We start from the raw sequence: 22179 nt of genomic DNA on the forward strand, positions 1-22179 counted from the left end.
CTTTGTTAGTTTCTCTCACCAATGTTTGGTAGTTTTCAGTATACAGGTCTTGAACATATTTTGTTAAATTTATCCCTACCTACTGCATGTTTTTAAAATGCTATTGTAAATGGCATTTTAAAGATTTCAATTTACAATTGTTTGTTGCTAGTATATAGAATTACAATAGAGTTTTTCATATGGAGGCCTTTTGTCAGTTTTATCGAGATACAATTAACATATAACATTGTATTAGTTTAAGGTGTACAACATAATTTGATATATGTATATATTGATTTGTGTATGTTGATATATGTGTATATTGATTTAATATATGTATATATTGCAAAATGATTATCACAAGCTTAGTTAATATCCATCATCTCACATAGCTACGGTTTTTTTTCTTGTGATGAGAACTTTTAAGATTTACTCTCTTCACAACTTTCATATATATAAAACAATATTGTTAACTATAATTAACATGCTGTACGTTCCATCCCCAGGACTTACTTATCTTATAACTGCAAGTTGGCACCTTTTGACCACGTTCACCCACTTTCCCCGCTCCCCATCCTCTACCTCTGGCAATCACCAATCTGTTCTCTTAATCTATGAATTCAGATTTTTAGATTCCACATGTAAGTGAGGTCATACTTACTTATTATTTCATGATTCTACAAGCGTGTGCTAGGATGACCACCATCCCAGCTTGTCTGAGGCTATCCTGATTTTAGCAATGAAAGTCCTACATTTGGTAAACTCTTCCCTGGGATGAGACAACTCCCAGTTTTCAGGGATGGGTACAGAAGGTTAGGAGAAAGGTACAAAACTCAAAGCTGACCCCAAAAAGAGGGGCTGAAAACAGCACTGGTTTTAGTGCCAGATGGACACAGCACTTTCCCTAGTTTCTGTTGCCAAGGATGACAACCATGATTTGCAGTTCACGACACAGTAATGGATCATCCATCATTACACCACTCCTATGATGCAACTTAAGTGCACTGTCATCTGGAGCATGAACATCCACGCGGCCTGTGGATTAACTGTTGTGTTTTGTATCAAGACAGTGCTAGTTTAATTTTTAACATGGTGAATATTGTGACCCTGTTTTTTAAGAGTTCAGATAATGAGAATGACTACAATTCCAGTGCCAGCATAAACCAGACATCGTGGTCATTTAGAAGGCTAAATGACTGTGTTATTTTAATGACAGCTGGAATAACACATACACTGGGTTAGGACAGTAAATAATCAAAAAGAGCATACTGCACAATATGCAGGAAAGAATCTGGGACTGGGCATGGTGGAGAGAGGAATATGAAAGCACACGTAGAAACTGATTCTCATGAGTCCCCAGTGAGACAGGCAAGTGCTTCTAAATTAATCAAAAGGATTTTTTTTGGTCTCCCTGAAAGACACCAATTCTCAGTTGAAAACAGTAGCCACCGAGTTCGCCTGTGCATACCACATGAACGAACATATCGCTCCTTTGACTGTTCTCTGAAACTGAGTGAAATTACGTTTCCTCACTCAGAGGCTGTACCTGACATATCCTAGGGGTGAACAAAAGACGACATGTTGGTCACAGATGTGTTGGCCCGTTACAGTGTGGAGCTGATTCTGTCAGATTGTGCCAACAACTACACTTTCTACAGTGTACCACATGCTGAGTCAACTTGTGGCCATAAAACAATGTCTGCCTACCACTCAAGGACTTTGATTGGAAAAATGGAGTTTTAAATTATCTTCCTGATTTCTGCAAAGATTTTAATGAAACTTCAGAAAAAATAAAAGAATGTAGATATCTGAACACAAAGGAGACTTTGCTCATCTGACTGCACAGCTGGCAGAGAGTGTATGTGTAAAGTTTTGCAAATTCTGTTCAGTCTGTGAACTCTAACCAAAGAAAATGAAAAGATCTTACCTGCTGATGCCCTGCACACCTGTACACCACACGGCTCACGGTGTGTGGTTTCCTTCCTGCGGTATTGAGGCTTGCATTGTGACAGGTTCGGTTACTTCTGTTTTCTCCAAACATGCAAAAGCGCTTTATGAGATGTTTGACCTTCTGGAGATGAAAGGAGCTAGTCTCCTTTCGGTGGGTGCCCGCGGGATGACTGCCGTTGCTGCCAGTCGTAGAAGAGATGTGAACAAGCCAGCCTGCCATAAAATCACATTTGCCAAGTGTGGGACAAGAAGAATGTCCCTCTCTAATTTGGAAATATATTGAGAATGAGAACGGAGCGAAGGATTGTAGTCAAACAGAAATTTATAAACTTTTCCTTCAGAACTGTTCGATGATCTGCGAAGAGGCCAGAAGGATCCTAAAAAAGGGTGAACTGACTGCACCTGAGTTGTTCAATGTTATGTGTAGTAGTGACAAAAACTCACATAACGGAAAATGGCTGGGAGAAATAAAGCAAAATATCACTAAAAAAGGACAACCAATTTAAACACAACTCTCTCATTTCTTTACTAAAACTGGGACTTATTTGTAATCCAACTTTAATTTCACAAGTTCAAATGTCTCTGTGCTTTAAAACCATTTTCCCTGAGAGAGAGGTTTAACTTATGACATCCAGTGTGCTTTGAAATGTTTTAAAAGGATGGACATTTTAGACGTGGATATCCTACATGCCAAGTTTATGGATGGGAAGGAGCCATCTGACAAACAGCTGGCCTACCAAACCAGCCTGTAGATACAAAGTAGATGAACACCTTTGGTGAGCTGGAAACTAATCCCTACAAGTATAAAAACTTGCTGTGTTAGTAAGATGCTAAGTCTCCCAGGCCTGGACGATTCTATTGAGATGCCATCACATGGGACTGACAGCGGGAACCAGTGTAATGTGGGCCTAGTGGGAGCAGAGCTGCAAGTGAAAGCCTTTTACGTTTGACCACATTCAGTTTGCTCAATCCGTAAAAGTGTTTCCTAAAGCTGCAGGTGACGAAACAGAAAGAGGTGAAAATAGCCTCTGTATCACAGAAGAGAAATGTCATGGTTGCTTTTTATTAAATGTTGGTAACATCTGTTTAGTCCCGTTGTATTTACATTCTTTTAAAAAGTCTTACAAGTATGTTTCTATTTTTTAAAAAAACCTTATTTTTGTAGAGCAGTTTTAGGTTCACAGCAAAATGGAGGGGAAGGTACAGAGATTTCCCACATACTTCCTGCCGCCACACTGTAGTGTCCCCAGTTATCAACATCTCCCACCACAGTGGTACACTTGTTATAATCCCCAAGTCCATAGTTGACCTTAGGGTTCGCTCTTAGTATTGTATATTCTGTGGGCTTGGACAGCTGTATAATGACTTGTACCCATCATTACGGTATCATACAGAGCATCTCCACTGCCTAAAATCATCTGTGCTTTCCCTATTCATCCCTACTGCCCCCCCCTCCCCCCCCCCCCAGCAACCTCTGGCAACTGCTGATCTTTTTGCTGTCTCCATGGTTCTGCCATTTCCAGAATGACATATAATTGGAATCACGCAGTATCATACACCCTTTTACATGGAGGTATCTTAATACAAAATTTGAGTAGCCAATAATGAGTTAAAATAAATTGCTGTATCAGAGGACAGAAAAACACTCCAAAGCTATTTTTATATTTTTCACACATATTATTTGTTTAATTAGTCTATTTATTCTTGCCATTGTTACTAATCTTGTGTTTAAATAATAGCATTTATGTAACAGAAAACTAAATACTACAGAATATATAATTTCAAATAAACACCTTTTTCATATTTTAATATGTGTAATTCTAATATATATGATTTCAAATCAACTGTTTTTTCACATTTCTACGTTAAAGTAACACACGCATACGTATAATTATTTTTACATATTATACTATTATGGTGTAAGACGTGTGTAACTATTTTTTGCATATTACACTATGAGTGGGTTTGGGATCTGGTATGGCTGTGTCCCAGGCTGGATCTCTAAAGTCGGTCCCCCGAATGCGTGTTCTCCCCCCTCCTCTGCCGCGGCTTGTTTAAGCCCCGACAGGCGGAGCCCACTAAGAGCCGATGGCCGCACTCAAGGGGCTCACAGTCTGATGCTGAAGTCAGACGCAAAACAGGCAGGCGGAGAGCAACGGCGAAGGTGCGAAGACGGAGGCTCCCCCGGCTCCCTCTGGGCCAGTCCTCCCCCAGCGCCGAGGAGGCCCTCTGGGCAGGCTTCGTGGAGGAGGCCAGCCTGGCCGGACCGCTGGGCGAAGGCGGCGGGGGTGGCGGTGCTTGGAGTTCCAGGAGGGGCGTGCGAAGAGGGGGCCACACCGGCCCCTGGGCCTGGCCTCTCCCGGCAGGGGACCGGCCCCACGGGCCCGTGCAGACGGGGCTCCCTCCTGGGCCCTCCCTGCGTCCCGGGCCGCCGGCCTCCGGGGTCCAGCCTCCCGCGAGGCCGCCGCGCCGCTCCCACGGCTCCGCGGAGGTCCCGGCCGGCGGGGCTGCTCCCGCGGCGGCGGTGCGCCCAGGTTCCCGCCTCGCCGTGCCCCCTGCCCCGCTGCCGCCCCCGCCGCGATCCCCCACCCCCGCTCCCGCCCCCGCCGCGACCCCCCGCCCCCGCTCCCGCCCCCGCCGCGAACCCCCGCCCCTGCTCCTGCCCCGCTCCCGCCCCCGCCGCGACCCCCCGCCCCCGCTCCTGCCTCGCTGCCCCCGCCGCCGCGCCCCCCTCCCCGCTCCCGCCGCGACTCCCGCCCCCGCCTCCGCCCCCGCCGCGCCCCCCTCCCCGCTCCGGCTCCCGCAGCGCCCCCGCCCGGCACCGCCCCCGCCGGCGTCTGCTGGCCGCGCGCCTCCCGCTGAGTCAGCCGGTGAGTCAGCGCCGCCGCGCCGGCCGCCGCGGGAGCGGGAGGGAGAGGAGCGGGAGGGGCCGGGGAGGAAGGGCAACTTCCAAAGCAGGGTTTGCGCCCTGTGGCCTGCAGGCCACATCCAGCACGACTTACGGTTTTGTTCAGCCCAGGAACTAAGAGTGGTTTTTACATTTTTTGATGGTTGAAAAATATTAGAAGATGAATATTTTGTAACAAATGGAAACTGTATGAAATTCAAATTTCAGTGTCCACGGAAAGTTTTACTGGAACAGCAAGCTCCTTTGTTGCCTAGGTCCGCGGCTGCTTTGCACAACGACAGCAGAGTCGAGCCATTGTGAGAGACGGTATGGCCCCCAAACCTAAACCGCCTACCGTCTGTCCCCTTCAGAAGGTTTGCTGCCGCCCTCCGCAGGGTGCCCTGGCCCCGGCTGCTACGGAGGCAGCTCTGCCTGTGCAGAGCACGTGCTGGGGTGGGCTTCCCACCCTGAGGAGCCCTTCCAGGCCCTCTCAGCTACCCCAGGGTTTGTCAACTGGCAAGACAGCCCTTCTCACCAGCGCCCTCTGTGGGGCTGACCTTGCTGGGCTCTGGGGCAGGGCGCTCCCGGCTGCAGCCTGGGGACCCAGGTTTGTCTCATACTGTCTCTGGGAGCCCTACGGTGTGTGGTGTGGCTGGGTCCCCATGGGGCACATGCTCCCAGCTGAGGGCTTGTTGCTCCTGGTTACTCGCTAACCGGCCAGTCCTCACACAGAGTCTCAAGGAGCTCTGGCCTGCACACGTGTTGCCTGGTGACTCCCAGGAACGTGACATGCCCCATCGTCTGCCGCCTGGGGTAAAGTGTCTTGGTGATCCAGGTTCCAGCCTTATGATAGTTGTGGTTTAAGGCAGTGTTTTTCAAACTTTTTAAAAAAACCTCAACCTTCAGTAAGAAACACATTTTACACGGCAACAATGTTTCACCAAACTATCCACCCCTATTATACCTGATGGACTCTTGCCATTGTCTATGCCATTTCTGTTTTTTAAAAGTGATGATCATGAAACACTAAATTGATTTTGTGACCTACTAACAGGTTGCAACCTATCAGTAGGTCATCCAGACGTGCCTGTTTCTTCTTTTCTTCACTACAAAGCACAGCGGCAGGAAAGGGCCTCCTTCACTTCTTGCCAGGGGCTTCCTGCCTCTCAGTCCCGGTGACTCCACTTGACTTCCTCTGACCTAAGACAGAGCCCCCAACCTCAATGAGCGATAAATACACGGACCTGTGTGTTTGTCCCTGGTGTGCATGAATCCTGTTAACTGTGATTACCTGGGGTGGGGGAGGGGAGGAAGCGGGGGTCCGAAGAGTACTGACTTTTCACTGTACTTTGGTGCTGTTTGAATTTTGTGGCATATAAATGACTTTAAAATGTTTGTTTAAAAACATTTCAAGCCTACAAAAAAGTGTCAGGAACAAATGCAACAGTCCGGTACCCACTCATGCTCCTGCCCCTTCTCTCCCCCAGACTCTCCAACCAGCCTCGGCACCTCCCCCTGGGAGTGGATGAGGCCTCAGAATTCTTAAGATTCCAGGCAGCCCTGACAACTGGTCATGTCAAAACTTGGGTTGAAAATTATAGACTGTCCCCTCCTGACACTGTCTACCAGCACCCAGTCTTTTTATTTTGAAAATCTAGACTTACAAAAAAGTTGCTAATCTAGCACCCTTCACTCATACTGCCCCAGTGTTATGTGGTATAACCGCAGTCCAAGGATCGAAGGCAGGAAATTAACAAGGATAGAATACTATTAACTCATCTACTGACCTATTTCAATTTTGCCAAATGTCCCCCTAACATCCTGTTTCTGGTCCAGGATCCCATTCAGAATCCCACACGGCATTTAGTTGTCACATCTTCGTCTCCTCCAATCTGGGGTGGTTTCTTGGTGTTTCCTTATCACTGCCACACTTTGGCCAGTTATTTTGGAGGACATTCCCCACTTTGGGTTTGTCTGATGTGTTTTCCTTACTAGATTGAGGTTGTGCATTTTGGGCAAGAATACCGCGGAAGCGATGCTGTGCCCTGCTGAGGTAGTGTTGATGTGTCTGGTTACTGGTCATGGTGCCGTGAACCTCTTAGAGTGGGATCTCCCTGAAGTTTCTCCACTGTAAAGTTACTATTTTCTTTTGTAGTTAATAAACATCCTGTGGGGAGATGCTTTATGACATGTAAATATCCTGTTTCTTATACTTTTCCCCGCTCATTTTACCATCCATCAATAATTCCTGCTTGCAACAATTCTTACTGTGTTTTTTAATCAAATGATGATTTTTCTATTTCCATTGTTCTTTCTGCATTTATTAATTGGAATTCTACTGTAAAAAAGAGCGCTCTCTTTCCCCCACTTATTTATTCCATTATCTTTATATCTGTATGAACTCTTGGATATGTATTTCATTCTATAGATTACAATCCATTATTATTACTTATTTGTTTTTGCGCAGATTGTACCAGGTTTGGCTACTGGGAGTCCGTGTGTCCTTTGCGTGCCCCCATCATCCTTTGAGCACTTCCTTACTGTCTAGCACAAGATGTTCCAGGCTCCTCTGGTACTTTCCCTGCACCAGCCCTGGAATCAACTGTTTCTGTAGAAGCCCTGGTTTGTTTCATTAGAGAATGGTATTTAGAAAGGAAGATATAGGCACAGTCAGATTGAGCTTGATAAAATGAAAATGCAGAACTGGGCTGGCCTTGGGGCAGCTCCGGAAGGCACAGGGCAAGCTGTGCATGGCTGGGGGAGGGGGTCTAGGCAGGGAGGGCAGGCTGGCTGCCCCATGTCCGGCTGGGAGCACTGTGAGGTGCGGCCTCCATGCACATACAGGGTGGGTTCGGAGCAGTACTGTCCCTCGTCCCTCGGTGCCCTGGGCTCCACACACAGCTTGCCTCCGGGGTGTGTGCCTGGGCCTCGAGTTGGGAGGGAGAGGACGACGTATTTTCTCCCTTGCATCAGTACTGTGTGATTTTTTTTTTTAAACCATAAGTGTCTATTTTAAAGATAGTAAAGATCTACTTTGCTATTTTTTTCTTTAACAAAATCTATATTTATTGTTTCCTTTTCTCAAACCGAAAGACAACATGGATGGACTGTTGCAGTGGAGTTCACCCACCCCAAATGGGTCTTTGCATGGGGGTCCAGCTGCACTCCAGTTTCGAATGATGAAGGCCTTGGGAGCGCCAGAGGGAGAGGCGCTTTCAAACTCTCCTGATTGTCACCTACAGTAAAAAAATGTATTTTACAACATGTCCTAGCATACAGACTCATATTCAACTTGAACAAAATTTCACAACACAATATTCATTCTTGTTATGTGTGACACTTTCTATTTTCTATTACCCGCTAGTTTGATTTCACAACATACTAATGAACGCAGCAGGACCTGCAGTTAGAAAAACACCCCTCTGGGCCAACCTCTTATTGTGTGAACAGGGAAAGTGAGGCCCTCAGAAGGGGAGTGAGAGCCCAAAATGCTGGGGCTTTTCAGGATGTGTTGACATATGACCTTTAAAACAGTGCTGCATTTTTATAGTTATTGGGGAGAAGTAGGTCTGAATAGTAAGAGTAGATTTTTAAAAAGTCTCAAAAGCTGGATGAAATTTGGCTAAAGGTCTTGAGCCAGAGATTTCTGCCCTTATTCAGCAGCCCCAAATTCCTGATGTTGGAAGGCCTTGGCTGTTTAAAATGCAGTAAGTGTCTCGTCCTTCATCTGTCATTTACCATTACCCAGCAGATACTCACAGATGGTGCCGGGCAGAAGGAGGCCTGCAAGATGGAGGTGTGAGGGCCTGGCCCTCAGAGTGCTTTCATCTGCCAGGGGCAGATGTACAAGCCGCCATGGAGGACCCTGCCGTTACAGAGATGTACAGGCTGGGAGTGGGGGTACTGAGAGGAGCCTGGGGGTCTAGGTCTGGCAGGATGGGAGTGTAATCCTAGGAAAGTCATCTTGCTGAGCCCCAGTTTCCTCCCCTGTCAGATGGGGAAGGTACGACCTGCCTCCCTGAGTGGCAGTGAGGCTGGGGAGGGCCTCCGCGCCTCAGGAGAGCCTGGCGGGGAGGCCTGCAGGAGGAGGAGAGGAGGAGGCATCCTGCAAGGCCTGCAGGCCTGGAGGACCCCAGGGGCTCCTGAGCTGGGGCTGCCTGAGGACTTGGGGCCTGGAGAGCAGGGAGCCATGAGGATGACAAGGAGGGGCTGGAGGCGCACAGGCCCCAGGATGGAGCCTTGTCTGCCTGGCCACACAACAGTTTAAACTTCACCCCATGGGCAGTGGGAGCCACTGAAGTGCTCTCAGAAGGGGAGTGACATGGCCAGGTTTGTATCCTTTCCACTGACTCCAACAGGACAGTCCTGTGGCCTTAAGGAAACTGGCAGTCAAAATCTGACACCGCACAGCGCTTGGGAGATACCCTGTGAGGTGACTCAGGCAGTGAAAAGGGAAGCTGGGGTCTCCAGGGAGCGCCGGAAGCGACAGCGGGAGCAGGCAGGCTGAGGCATGAAGGTGGCCGGCCAGGCGCTGACGGCAGGCCGAATTCCCCCCCGCCCCCCACCCCGGGCTCCGTCCTCGTCCTCGAGGGGCGCCCTGCAGAACCACAATCCCCGCACCCCTCAGGTGGGCCATGCGCTTGAGCACATGAGGTGGGGTGTCAGCGTGAAAAGACATCCGCGGGTGTGTACCAACAGACCCGGGTTCCAGGTATAAATTAGGTGACTTTAGCAAAGTTAGTTAACTTTGCCCCGAACTACAGTCTCCTCACTGTCAAATGGGGGGAGGGGGTGAGAAGGAAGGAGTTAATCTTTAAAGGCTGTTGTAAGCCCCCAATAAGGAGTCACTCTTAATGTGATCTCATATTCTCCTTTTACAGATGAGGAGACTGAGGTCAGAGAGGTTAAGTGACTCACCCAAAGCTACACAGAGGGCAGAAACAGGAGCCCAGTGGTGGTGTGACTCTCTGTGGCCCATGTTCCTTTGGGAGGGTGGCGCTGCGGCAGGCAGCGATCCCCCGGCAAGGCGAGCCACGGCCCACACCCAGCCTGAAGCTACATGTGCCTGTGAACCTAGTCCCAGGGGCCAGAGTGCGCAGCGATGAGTCACCCCAGCCCGCTCCCACATGGAGACCCTCCTCCCCAGCCCGCACGCAGGCTGAGACCCGGTTGCCAAGCAATAAGACACAACATGCATAAATACAATGCCATCCCTTGCTGGACCGCGGCGCAGGGCGCTTGTGCTGCGGTCTTTTCCTTGCTTCTCCCCTCCGCTCCTCAGCCTTCCCTCCAGCTTCCCCTGGGACAGAAGGTTTGATCTTCAGGCGAAGCGCTTCCAGACCCGAGTGAATGCGGACTGCAGTGTGGACTCGAGGGTGGCTGTGGAGTCTGCCTGGGCGATGAATGGGACAAGGCTGCGCCGAGCGGGCGGCAGGAGTGTGGGCTGCAGACAGCACCCTGAACGTCACCATTCCGGGTGGGTGGGCGCGCCGAGTGGGGGCATGACTTCAGAGCTGGCCTTGGAGGATGGAGGAAGGCTCCTGCCATGGGAGCACGTGCCCACTGCCCAGGGACGGGAGGAGCTCCTGCTGCTTTGGGAACCTCAGGATGGCGACAGGATCCCGTGGCACCTCTCCTTGAGCCTGCACACCTCGCTTACCTGTGAGTCGGTTTAGCTGCACAACGCCCTGAGGGCGGCTGCCGGAGTGGGCCTCCGCTTGCACACGGGGGGGGCTCATGCACCCACTGCGCGCAGGGTAACAACCGTTCGTTTAGGACTCCTCTCCTGCTCAGGCACCGGACCTGGGGCTGCATATCTATCATCCCGTTAACCCTCACAAGGACATTGTATTATTTTTTCCTCAGCAATAAAATTCACCAAATTTTACGTGTACAATTTGATGAGTTTTGACAAAAGTATACAATCTTGCAACCACCGTTGCAATGTTCGTGACATAGAATGTTGCCATCACCCCTCTGTAGACAGTCCCTTACCCTTGGCTCCTGGCAACTACTCACCACGAGTTTTACCTTTTCGAGGCTTTCATGTAAATGGGATCATATAATACGTTAGTTTTCTTGTCTGGCTTCTTTCGCTTAGCATAATGCTTTTGAAATTCATTCATGTTATCATTGGTTTGTTCCTTTCTTTGCTAATTAGTTGATGAATATTTGGGTTGTTTTCCAGTTTGGGGCTATTATGAAAAAAGCAGCTATGAGGTACAAGTCTTTGTGTGGACATGTGTTTTCATTTCTCTTGAGGAAATACCTAGGAGTGGAATTGTTGGTTCATTCAATAGGTATTATCATCATCTCCATTTTATAGATGAAAGATCGAAGCTCAGAGAGGTTAAGCAGCTTGCCTGAGCTCACACAGCTTGGCAGAAATTCAAAGCCAAGTCTGACCTCTATGCCAGGTGGTCACCCAGAGGAAATATTTGAGTACATTTTTGAGTTGAAAGTACTCCTTTGGTCAGTAATTACTATAGTACTGTGTACATCGGCTGAATTCAGCTGTGTTCGGGTTGACAGCTTGCATAAATAGACTGACACTGAGCACAAGCTGCTGAGCACAGCATGTGCACAGGGACAGAGGTCACTCTTTGAGGGCATTTCAGCAGTGACTTCAGGAAGCTTAAGGGGCGGGGCTGCAGGGTTCTCATTTGTTTTGTTTTGTTTTGTAAAGGTGGTGTTAGCAAGGTTTCCCCACTGTAAGGTACCATTTTCCCTGTGTAACGAGTAACTCGAGAGGAGAGACTTGCAGAGTATGCATAGTAGTCTCCCCTTATCCACGATGGATGCATTCCAAGACCCCCAGGGGATGCCTGAAACCGTGGATAGTGCTGAACCCTATATGTACTATGTTTTTTCCTATATATACATACCTATGATAAAGGTTGATTTGCAAATTAGGCACAGTAAGAGATTAACAACAATAACTAATAATAAAATAGAACAATTATAACAATATATTGTTATAAAATTTACCACAGATCTTAGCAACCTCAGCATACGATGTTCTTTCCTTAAGTTGAGAACTTTTACCTTTTCACTGAAAGAAAGCACTTTTTTTTTCCAGGTTTTTTTTAAATTGAGTTGATAGGTTACAATCTTGTGAAATTTCAATTGTACATTAACGTTTGTCAGTCATGTTGTAGGTGCACCACTTCACCCTTTGTGCCCACCCCCTACCCCACCTTTCCCCTGGTATCCACTAAACTGTTCTTGGTCCATAGTTTTAAATTCCTCATATGAGTGGAGTCATACACAGATTATCTTTCTCTTGCTGACTTATTTCACTTAACATAATTCTCTCAAGGTCCATCCATGTTATTGCAAATGGAATGATTTTGTTCTGTTTTGCAGCTGAGTAGTATTCCATTGTATATATGTACCACATCTTCTTTATCCATTCGTCTGTTGATGGGCACTTAGGTTGCTTCCAGGTCTTGGCTATTGTAAACAGTGCTGCAATAAACATTGGGGTGCACAGGACTTTTGGGATTGCTGACTTCAGGCTCTTTGGATAAATACCCAGTAGTGGGATGGCTGGATCGTATGGTAGTTCTATTTTTAGTTTTTTGAGGAATCTCCATACTGTTTTCCATAGTGGCTGCACCAGTTTGCATTCCCACCAGCAGTGTATGAGGGTTCCTTTTTCTCCGTAACCTCTCCAACATTTGTTGCTATTAGTTTTAGATATTTTTGTCATTCTAACGGGTGTAAGGTGATATCTTAGTGTAGTTTTGATTTGCATTTCCCTGATGATCAGCGATGATGAGCATCTTTTCATGTGCCTATTGGCCATCAGTATATCTTCTTTGGAGAAATGTCTGTTCATGTCTCCAGCCCATTTTTTGATTGGGTTGTTTGATGTTTTGTGATTGAGTTGCGAGAGTTCTTTATATATTAAGGATATTAAGCCTTTGTCAGATATATGACTTGCAAATATTTTTTCCCAGTTAGTGGGTTGTTTTTTTGCTTCAATCCTGTTTTCATTTGCCTTGAAGAAGCTCTTTAATCTGATGAAGTCCCATTTGTTTATTCTTTCTATTGTTTCCCTTCTCTGAGAAGGCATGGTGTCCGAAAAGATCCTTTTAATACTGATGTCAAAGAGTGTACTGCCTACGTTTTCTTCCAGAAGCCTTATGGTTTCAGGTCTCACCTTTAGGTCTCTGATCCATTTTGAGTTTATTTTGGTGAGTGGTGAAAAAGAATGGTCAATTTTCATTCTTTTACATGTGGCTTTCCAGTTTTCCCAGCACCATTTGTTGAAAAGACTTTCTTTTCTCCATTGTATGCCCTCAGCTCCTTTGTCAAAGATAAGCTGTCCATAGATGTGTGGTTTTATTTCTGGGCTTTCAATTTTGTTCCATTGATCTGTGCACTTGTTTTTGTACCAGTACCATGCTGTTTTGATTACTGTAGCTTTGTAGTATGTTTTGAAGTCAGGGATTGTGATGCCTCCCGTTTTGTTCTTTTTTCTCAGGATTGCTTTAGAAATTCGGGGTCTTTTGTTGCCCCATATGAATTTTAGGATTCTTTGTTCTAATTCTGTAAAGAATGTCATTGGGATTCTGATTGGGATGGCGTTGAATCTGTAGATTGCTTTAGGTAGAATGGACATTTTAACTATGTTTATTCTTCCAATCCATGTACATGGAATGTCTAAAAGAAAGCACTTTATGGCTTCTCTTTGGCATATCCAAATTGCCAGCATCACTACTCTTGTGCTTTGGGGGTGGTATTAAGTAAAATATGGGTTACTTGAACAGAAGCACTGCGATACCGAGACAGTTGATCTGATAACTGAGATGGATACTAAGTGACTAGCAGACAGGTAGCACATACAGCGTGGATCCACTGGACGAAGGGGTGAATCATGTCGGGTTGGGATGGGGTGAGATTTCATCGTGCTACTCAGCACAGCTTGCACTTTAAAATTTATGAATTGTTTATTTGTGGAATTTTCCATTTAATATTTTCAGATCACAGTTGGCCACGGTAACTGAAACCCGAGAAAGTGAAACTGCGGATAAGGGGGCTACTGCTTCCTGTTCCTCATCAAGCTTTCACCCACTGGTGTGAATATGCATTTTGAATTTCCCAACTCCACCATTCCTTTTTCATTTGCTAGCTGGCATTCTTCCGTCAGGAAGAGCTTTCCCTTCTTCCTCATGTATGCTTCTATCAGTATACTTCCTGAGTTATTTTATTATATGGGATATAATCCACTACTACCATTGTTTTAATGTTCAACACGTCCCTGATTTGGCCAGAGGCAGTCCCTTTAGGCTGACTCCTGTGTCCTTTTAACATGCCCCCGTGACTTTCTGAGCACTTCCTTACTCAGTGTAAGATGGTCCAGGCTCTTGTACTTCTGCACCAGCCCTGGTCTCTTTCAGTGGAGAATGGCAGTCAGAAACCAAGACTGGGGCTCTAGATATACTCGTAGTTCCTGGGCTGTCTGACTCCGAGGCCCCCTCAGGCTACAGGGTTTGAAGGCAGCAGGTTAGGTGAAAGGCAAGGGCATGAGACCGGACTTGTAAGGAAGGGCTTAGGAAAACCTCGCCTCGGCCCGGAAGGGAAGCTTTAATAAGCGCTGGGTTCACTGGGTGGGTGAACCTAGACTAGGCCAACCAGGCAGCGCAGTTTCTCGGCTCAGAAATATCTCTACAAACCTGATACATTTATAAACCTCCTGGGGGGGGGGTCACATCTTTGAGCTCTTCTTGCTTTGGTGTGAATTACTTCTGGGGAAGAGGACGTGAGAGGCTGGTTTGCAAGGATGGCGGTGGAGGGTCAGGGAGAGTAGGGGCAGGCGTGGCAGGGGAAAAGCGGTCTCAGGGGCTCCAGATGGCAGATTCTCTCCCACTGCAACAGAAAACTGCACAGATTTCTCCTGGCACAGACCCTGCGCTGTGCCGAAGCCTAACTGGCCAGCTGGCTCATAAAGAGCCTCATCATCCGAGTGAACTCCAGGGATGGTGACTCACATGGGGCCACGATCTCAGAGTTGGTCTCCCTGAAAATAACTGTGCCTTCTGGTGGTGTTCAGGCACCCTCCGTTCTGAAGGACCTGCTGGCTCCACCGCTGACTAGGGGAGGGGCAGCGCTGGGCCTCTTGTGGGCACGGTGGGGGGACAAGTGCTATCTGTCTCTAATGGCTTTCACATGGCTTATCCTATCGGTGCTCACTGCAATCCTGGGGCAGAATGCCTTTTTTTTTTTCTGTCTTCCAGATGAGGACGCTGAGTGAGCCAGGCTGAGAAGAGAGACACTGGCCTCTGCTAACTTTAGTGTTCTTCCTGGTTCAGCCTGGCCATGGCAAGGTGGCTGCTGATTTGAGGGCACAGGCCTCACTGTCTGAGACGGTGTGAGCAGCCTCTGCTGTGTGAAGGGGCCACGGGGTCAGTAGCACTGCTGCCTCGCAGAACACTGAAGCTGGCCCTGCCAGCTTCCGCCAGGGCAGGCATGATGGAGAACCAGGCCTTCAGATGAAGAAAGGACGCCAACCCTTGTGACTTGACTTGTAGGAACCAGCTGCAGAAGGAGCTACATGACACTGGGTTGAGGAGTATGATGAGCCTTAAGGATGAAGATCACTAACTCTTTACCCGTCTCTGCTGGTGTCAGCCCACTGGATGGCGCCCTGAGGGGCTTAGGGTCCTGCAAACCAGCTCTGAGACGAGGCTGGGAGGGCTTGGAGTGAAGGAAGCCAGTGGTTTCAAGAATGACAAGGCTGAACCTGAAGGGTAGAGCACCTGGGGTGCTGGGAGAGGTGGGAGACGCACAAGGCAGGGAGTGGTGGCGTAGGCATTTGGCCACCAGGGAGAGGCTCTGGGACAGAGCATTAGGGAGAGACCGTGAGACATCGGGCAGCAGGGAGGGCTGGCCAGATGGACCCCTGTGCAGGGCCGCTCCATGAGGTGTCCCAGGAGCCTGGTGACAGCAACCCAATCTTTCTCTGCCACTTTTTCCTCATATGCAAATAAAAATAATCCCACTGACCTACTTCTCAGGATGTTTGTGAAAGATAACTAATAAAACATGGTAAATTAAAGAGAGAGGAAGAGACAGAAGGAAAAAAGGGAAGAGGAAGAGAATAAGAAGACAATATAAACAGGAGAAAAGGAAGAAAAGATTATTCTCGTTTTGCTGTCAAGACACAGAAATCAGAAGCTAGGAGCGGACTATGACGGGGATGCTGCAGTGGCGGAGACCGCCAGGAGGGCCCAAGCAAACGGCCAACTTCTAAAAAACAGGTTATTACTGTTAACAATTTGATGTTTTAAAAGCATATCTTTTACTATAAGTCTTAGAATGCACTAATTCAGATAACCCATATGATTTAAGCACGTGTGGGTCTTTTTCCAAAATAGGAAGTTCTCCCCCAACAGCAATCTATAATCTTCCTTTTGCATTGTATCATGGAAGTGAGCAGAATCAGCTCCTGCTGGGACAAGGGCTAAGGAAATGAGAAGGGGCCATTCCTCCCCTGCATGCGTCGCACTTCTCAGAGTGAAGTGAGCATTGCTATCCCACGTGGGCTTGCTCATTCTCCCTCAAACACTAAGGCAAAAGGAAATCTCTCTACTGTGTTCCCCAGCAGCCAAGAAGCCGTCATTAGCTCTATATCCCTTTTGTGAACATCTTTCATTAAAAAGAAATTAGAATAAAGTTAAAATTTTAAGTATAGATACAAGCTACTCAAATTTATGTTTGTAAGTATGAGGGAAGATAAAGCAAAACAACTTATGCTGTGTAAGTGAAAAAAGCAGGATACACAATTGCATGTAGAGGATGATCACAACTATTGAATATCTAAAAATAAAAAACACCAGTACAACAAAGATCCACACAGACAGAAAAGACTGGATGGCAACAGAGCTACAGAAGGAAGGAGGGATGTTGTTCTTGTGTTTTCCACATTTTCTAATATTAATATGTATAATACAATGAGAATATGTAACAAACAATTTAAAAAAATATACGTACTAGCGACTGATAAACGAAAGAATTAGAGATGATCAAGATCATAGAAGATTCAAGACAATCCTCTGTTAGAAATCTATTCATATGGCCTCTTTCCATGCTCAGAAAACTTCTGAGGCAATTCCAAACAGCAGAAATCCCAGAAATGCCTTTTCTTTGGTTGCGGAAGCACTGTGGACTTTTTATCAGAGGACTTACCTTATTAATGTTTTGTTTTTTGAAACAGCAAAGTGAGTTTCCACCCCACCACCTTGGGGATAACAATAACAGACTTTCCACAGGTCCTTGTACAGCACATGGAATGCCTAAGAGGTCCCGCTCCAGCTCCCCAAGTCCTGACTCCATGCATTTCTCAGGGCAGAGGCTGTTGGCTGCTTCACAACAGCCATCCACCCCTCAGCTCCCTCATAACCTGACCTGGATTTCTGTCCAGACATGGCCTGGTAGTGTGCCCAGCCCCGGGGCAAATTTCCTCTGGGCTGAACCCATCACGGTAACGCTGATCCTTCGCAGGCACAGGCATGTGGCCCAGCTCCAGCCAATGTGATGCTATTAGGAGTAGGTTTAGCTACCAGTGACACTTAGCCCTCTCTCATGTGAAAGTACAGAAGAAAGTGGTCCAGACGGGGAAGGGGGTTCTGCTTCCAGCTCCACCATTCCTGTGTGGCCCCCTGTCCTCACTCTTCAAGATGGCCTGTAGGTGTTTCAGGATGGAGGAAAGGATGAAGACAGAGGCGCAAAAGCAGTGGTCCCTTGAGCAAGGGTCTCTCAAGGAAGGTTCTTCGACTGACACCTCCACTGACACTCCCTTTGCCAGTGCTTGGTCACATAGCCCCATTTAGCTGCAAGGGAGGCTGGGAAATGAACTCTATTATGGGGGACCTATATGCTCAGCTAACATTTGATTACTGTGGAAAGAGAAAAATGAACTTGGGGGCACCAGTAGCAGACTTGGCTGCAAAATCAAAAGGGGAGGTCTTCTGGGAGGCTGATGTGAGATTGTCCTCAAGGAAAAGAGAATCCCAAGCACACCTAGCCTCAGACTTTGGTTTCTAATGTCATCCTCCAATAAAAGGAAACAGGGTCCCGTGGAGAAGTGGCTGATTCTAGGATTCGGGCAGGAAATATTCAAGACGAATCTGGTATCTGATGATGCCAGAAAGTAAGGAAGTGCTCAAAAAATTTTAAAAAATTAAAACCCCACAATGATGGGGGTATGTCAAAGGGTCACAGGAATCAATGGAAGGAGCTCCTAATGGCCAAACCTGGAAAAATTTGAGCAAGAAAATAAATAATGTAGTGTTGGATTACAACCCAAACTATAAAACCAATATCTGAGTTGATATTAATTTAAATAAATAATGGCATAAGTAATTGAACAAGAGACAAATTTCCCATGCAGAAGAATTCCAAGGAATTTCTTAGATCCCCTACAGAGTATCTGCAGTGGAGCATAACTCCTTGGGTGCGAGCACAGTGACTGTGCAAAGAGTAGAGTACGGAAAGGGGGAAAGGGAGGGGAGCAACCTGACAAACGATACCTCAAAAGGCAATCGAGGTCAACTTCGACAGTCATAATTCATGTTGACAGTATGTACCTTTGGTAGGCTGTGGTGACAATGACACTTTACCCCTGTGATCTTCATCCCCAAAACCTATAACCCCAGTCTAATCATGAGAAAAATATCAGACAAACCACAGTGGAGGAATAGTCTACAAGATACCTGACAGTGCTCCTCACAAATGTCAAGGTCATCAAAAACAAGGGAAGTCCCAGCAAGAGGCGCATAAGGAGATATGAGGACTAACTGTAATGTGGGGTCCTGGATGGGATCCTGGGACAGAAACAGGACATTAGGTAAAAACTAAGGAAATCTGAATAAAGTATGGACTTGAGGTAATAGTAACATATCAGTATTGGTTAATTGTGACAAACGTACCATACTAATGTAAGATATTAATAGTAGGGGAAATTGGATGTGGGGTGTATGGGAACTCTCTGTACCACTGTCTGAATTTTTCTGTAAGTCTAAAACTGTTCATTAAAAGTTTATTACAGAGAGAGAGAGAGAGAGAGAGAGAGAGAGAGAGAGAGAGAGAGAGAGAGAGAGAGATGAATCCTTCTCCTTCCTGTGTGGGAGGTCATATTTTGGAGCTGAGGTATCTTCTGACTGCAGAGATGACCATTCACAGCTCTCAACACCTCTGGACCCATCTATTGGAGTTTTGTTATGTGAGAAAATACACTTTAGTGTTTAAGCCGTTTTGGGTGAGGTGTCCCGTTCCTTGCAGCTGAAGGCATCCCAACTGACAGTGCTCCTAGCCCTTTCACAGCCACTGCTGGGCTCCGGACTTCATCTCCTCACTCAAGGTTTTCAGCCTGCTTCCACACTCTTCCTTCCAGATCTCCTGGTTGCTCTCTTCCTTCTCTGGCTTTGCCCCCTCCCGGCATCCCTCCCAATACCCTGAAGCTAGCAACTCTTGCTATTCCCAGGACAGGGCATGTTTTCCTACGCTTCCAAACTGTGCACACTTGCTTCCTCCTGCCTGCAGTGCCCGCTCCTCCATCCTCATTTCTCTCAGCAAATCACTAGCCCTGACTGAAGTTTCCGCTGACCGTGTGTGGTAGGCGGAAGAGCCCTGCCTGCTGCTAGACATGGCCTGCATAGCCCTGGGTACTGGGAATGCAGTGAGTTGCACTCCTGTGATTAGGTTATATTGTACAACACAGTTGACTTGAAGATGATCTGAGTGGGCCTGATTTAATCATATGAACTCTTTAAAGGCAGAGAGCTTTGTTCTGGCTGGGAGCAGAAGAGGAAGTTAGACAGAGATTCATGTGTGAGGGGTATCTGATGTGCAAGAAATTCTCTGTTGTTGGCTTTGAGGAATGCCGGAAGGCTCTAGAAGCTGACAGCAGGCCCTGGCTGACTGCCTGCAAGGAAATGGGGACCTCAACCCTACAACCACAAGGAACTGAATTCTGCCAACAAGAATGGGGCTGGAAGCAGACCTTTCCCAGGCCTCCAAATGAGAACCCAGCCCAGCTGCCAGCTTGACTGCAGCCTTGTGATATCGAATAGAGAACCCAGCCATGTTGCTGTGCAAACTTCTGACCTGTGAGCTAACAGATAGGAGTTGTTTTAAGCCACCGCGTCTGTAGAAGTCTGTTATGCAGCATTAGAAAATTAACAAACCATACCTCCTCTCTAAGTCCTCCCTCATTCCTTGAGCACACCTGTGACATCTTCCTCTCTGCTGCTGTGGCACCTCATACACATCCCTGCTGCAGGACAAGTCACTTGGTATTATAATGATCCACTTACCAGTCTGCCCTCCTCACAAGATTCTGAGTTCCGGGGAGGTGATGGGGTCTACCACTTTATCATTGCAATCCCAGGCACAGAGTAGGAAGGCAAAACATATCTGTTGAATGAAGGCTTCATCAAGAAAGAGAAAAATCCCAAGGTCACTAATTTGTAATCATATATACTGAAATAACCAAGGATGCTAGAGATTTAATGTGTAAGCAAGAGGAAAGGTCACCAATGTAAAAAGCGAATGGAGGAAAAAAAAGACAATATTATTACTATACCTGTGGGTGTTTCTAAGGAACCAGCATGAATGAAGTCCCTGGTATGGTAGGTGAGCGAAGGAAGGGAAGGAGTGAGCAGAGCTATGAAGAAAAATCCATCTCTATATTACCTAGTAAACAAGCATTTATTGAATGCCTGCTATGTGGTCAGGCCAGGAACTGTGAAAACCAATCCCTCCCTCAAGGATATTGAGGTTCTCCTTTCTGTGGCATACCAGACTTAGAACATTAGAACCCAAAGGAATCTTAAAGAGCTTGATTTTAGGGGCCAGCCCTGTGGCCAAGTGATTAGGTTCCAGTGCTCCACTTCGGCAGCCCAGGGTTTCGAAGGTTTGGATCCTGGGCACAGACATGGCACCGCTCATCAGGCCATGCTGAGGCGGCATCCCACATGGCAAAGCCAGAAGGACCTACAACTAGAATGTACAGCTATGTACTGGGGGGCTTTGGGGAGAAGAAGAAAAAAAGACCTTGATTTTATGTGTATATAAACTTAAACATCTTCCACTTTTTAAACTGGTGGGAGCAAACTGATTTTCTATTTAGCTCTCTATTTTTGTGGTCCTTCGGTATTGGCCCTTTTTCGTGTTGGCTGCCTAATTCTTTGCAGAGCAGATGAACTGTTATTTATCAGCTCAGCCTGATGGTCACTCGGGCTGTTTTTAGGCTTTAACCACTACAAACACCTGTCAATGAACATCTTCCTTCCGGCACCTTTGACATCTCTGCTAATGGGTCTGCAATAAAAATTCCAGGAAAGGGACCCAGGTCTTTTGTTATTACACGACACTCTCTCCCTCAGTTCCTGCCCCACGGATGCCAGCTTCCCTGACCCGCTAGGGCACCTCAGTTAGGGCAGTTGCTTACCTTTGGGCCCGGTGGGTGCCGCTTCCATCTCTCGCATTTCAACTGTTGTGGTCTGGAACAGGCAGGCAGGGAGTGGGATCCATAAAATGTACCAAGAAACCAAGCAGCCATTGAATGAGAGAAAAAATGGTACGGGAAGTTCTAAGGGGTATTGACGGAAAGAGGAGATGGGGCGGGAAAGACGCTTTCTGGATAAGAGTAGGACTGGTTAAAGGCAATCGCAATGCAGGTTAGTCACAACACGGAGGACCTCCAACGCGAGCGCGACGAGCTCGTACTTTATCCTGTGGGCGACGGGGGCCGAAGGAAGGATTCCGTGGAAGAGAATCGGGTTTTAGACTCTGCCCTAGATCCGGGGGTGGAGTGTGAACTCCCCTCCCTGGGCCGAGGTTTCCAAATCGGCTAAACTGGGAAAGTAAGACCTGCTGGGCCCACCTAGAATGGAGGTAAGAACTAAACAGAGAACACCTGTAAAGCTCAGAAGGCCAATCTCCAGGCAGGAGGTTTACGCTTCGGTGACAAGCCGACAATAATTTCAATGTCCTTTAGAAAAGAAATTCTGAAACGAGATCCACAAATTAAGAGGCAGATGGCTTTTCGCCTGCAAACGCCTTGCCACGGGCTCGGAGTGGGCCGTAGCCACCCCTTGCTCGCCGCTCGGCATCTGGACGCCCCACGGGACACCCTTCGGAAGACCTGCTCGGAGCCTCGGCGCCGAAGACTGCCGCAGACGCTGGAGGATCACGGTGCGCGTGCGCGTGAGCGGCGCAGGGGCCCGGAGCCGGCTGCGCGGAGCCAAGGGCGGGGCCGGCCAGGGGCTGAGCCCGCGCTGGGAATCCCCGCACCACCGAGCTGGCGCGGCGACCGAAGCGCAAGGGCGCAGCCAGCCACTGCGCAGGCGCGGACA

At 47.6% G+C, this 22179-nt stretch overlaps 2 long non-coding RNA genes across 2 annotated transcripts; one reads left to right on the forward strand and one right to left on the reverse strand.

Moving 5' to 3' along the window:
* The first annotated feature begins 4704 nt into the window (after positions 1–4704).
* Positions 4705–8080, forward strand: LOC139076599 (uncharacterized). The gene is made up of 4 exons (XR_011528334.1): positions 4705–4799; positions 5045–5143; positions 7284–7388; positions 7910–8080. It is a non-coding gene; the product is annotated as an uncharacterized lncRNA (long non-coding RNA).
* LOC139076598 (uncharacterized) lies at positions 7857–22112 on the reverse strand. Its single transcript, XR_011528333.1, has 3 exons — positions 21273–22112; positions 20137–20250; positions 7857–8052 (listed from the first exon to the last, which is right to left on the reverse strand). It is a non-coding gene; the product is annotated as an uncharacterized lncRNA (long non-coding RNA).
* Positions 22113–22179: the final 67 nt, after the last annotated feature.

The sequence above is a fragment of the Equus przewalskii genome, chromosome 17, assembly GCF_037783145.1.
Source record: "Equus przewalskii isolate Varuska chromosome 17, EquPr2, whole genome shotgun sequence".
NCBI lineage: Eukaryota > Metazoa > Chordata > Mammalia > Perissodactyla > Equidae > Equus > Equus przewalskii.